We start from the raw sequence: 1,902 nt of genomic DNA, 5'->3' as shown, positions 1-1,902 counted from the left end.
ATCCATATTTGTGTCAGGCTCATAGTCCTGTCTGATATTCATTATTGGAAGAGGGCTTTTCATGTCCATTATTTTTGGATATGTAAGTTCTGACAAATGTCCTCATGGTGATATGGGTAGTAGGCACATTTCATTTATCTAATATGCACTGGAATATCCATTCCTCCTGTGACAACTGAGATCAATCATCCCCAACCAAATCTAAAGCTATAAAAATGGAAAGCAAGGGAAGTGATCAGGAAGCAGACTGACAGGCAAGCAAGTGAACAGGCAGTGCGGGAACTCTAGGCAAGACCTAGCTGTGAGCAACATGGAGGACAGAAGCAGCTGCTGCAGTGGGAACAACTGGAAATGGCAGAGCTGAAAAAACAAACAAACAAACATCACAAAGACCAATAAGACAACATGGCCTCTTCCACACAGACTGTGACAGAGCTGAATGAACCTCTAATAAAGATAGAAATCTCCTTTCTGGAATCTACAAGATGGAATTGGTGCCAGGCAATCTTCTTGGAAGGTCATCAGTAGCATCAAGCAAACATCCATGGCAAATGGTAATGGAAATTAGTTGGAGAAAGTTAAAAGAAGTTAGAGAAATTAATGCTTACCAGGAGAAGATCAAGAGGGAACTGGAAAGAGTTTTCAATGATGTCTGCTTCACAAGCTCCTCAAGATCTGCAAGCATTTCCAGTATGAGATCAAGGTGCTCTCCCTGAATATAAAGGGTGATTACTACTGCTACTTGACAGAGGTGGCTTCTGGGGAGAATAAAAACTGGCTGAAGACATGTACAATGAAGCCTTCAAAATCAGCAAATAGCACACACAGCCCACATGCCCCATCTGGCTGGCCTGGCCCTCAATTTTCTGCCTTCTACTATAGATACAGAATGTACCATGATAGGCCTGCCTCTTAGCTAAATGAACCTTAGATAATGCCATAGCTATGCTGTGTACATTAAACTAGTTCTCTCATCATGTAGTGGCTCTGAGACAAATGCCACCTCTGGACAAGCAACCAGCAGGATGCAGAAGCAGGACAAAGAGCAACTGAGGGCCCTGTAGGTCCCTGTCCTTTCCCTCACCCTATCATTGATTCTTCCTTGCTGCAATTACTACATCTATTTCTAAACCTATCAGTATTGGCAATATCACTGTTCCAATTTGCCCTCTTGTCCCTTGGAAAGCAGTTTCAGATAAACTTTTCCTGGACATTTACTGGACTGATGTTTGCTTTGAGCCACAGGGTGCTTCCTTTTTCATTGTGCAGATAAGTGCATTATGAATGAGATAGTTTCTTATGTCTATTGACTTATGGCAACTCCAGGCAATGGTAATTGAGGACTGTAGAAAGGAAAATTAACCAACAGGGGCTTGCTATGGCTGCGATTTAAAACAAGCTGATAGTATTTTGTTAAGCTGTGCATCATGTGCAAGCAAAATTGGAGTCTACCCGACTATGCCTTTCTTTGGTCAAGGGAAACTGACACTGCAACAATTTGTTCCTTTACTGTTATCTGTATAAATTCTTTAACGTGAGCTTTCAGTGGCCCTTGATGTGCTGCTTTAAATTATGGTGTGTACACACCTGTTCAGAAGTTTTGATATGTATAACTTTCTTATTTGGTTGTTTTGGTTGTGATTAAGAATCATAGATTTACCCTAGATGCCTAGAACAAATGAAACTCAGGATGGTTGATCAAAATGTGAATGCTTCACTCCTTCTTTAAAAGGGGAACAAGAATACCCTTGGCAGGAAATAGAGAGGCAAAGATTAAAACAGACACAGAAGGAACACCCATTCAGAGCCTGCCCCACATGTGGCCCATACATATACAGCCATCCAATTAGACAAGATGGATGAAGCAAAGAAGGGCAGGCTGACAGGAACCGGATGTAGACC

The 1,902-nt window shown here is 41.8% G+C and overlaps 1 pseudogene; it reads left to right on the top strand.

Annotated features, from left to right (window-relative positions):
- The first annotated feature begins 405 nt into the window (after nucleotides 1–405).
- Ywhah-ps1 (tyrosine 3-monooxygenase/tryptophan 5-monooxygenase activation protein, eta, pseudogene 1) lies at nucleotides 406–966 on the top strand (annotated as a pseudogene).
- The last annotated feature ends 936 nt before the right edge of the window (nucleotides 967–1,902 follow it).

This window comes from Rattus norvegicus, chromosome 1, assembly GCF_021556685.1.
Source record: "Rattus norvegicus strain SHRSP/BbbUtx chromosome 1, alternate assembly SHRSP_T2T, whole genome shotgun sequence".
NCBI classification, from domain to species: domain Eukaryota; kingdom Metazoa; phylum Chordata; class Mammalia; order Rodentia; family Muridae; genus Rattus; species Rattus norvegicus.
The sequence above is the reverse complement of the archived record's forward strand: the minus strand, read 5'-3'. Positions and strand labels throughout refer to the sequence as shown.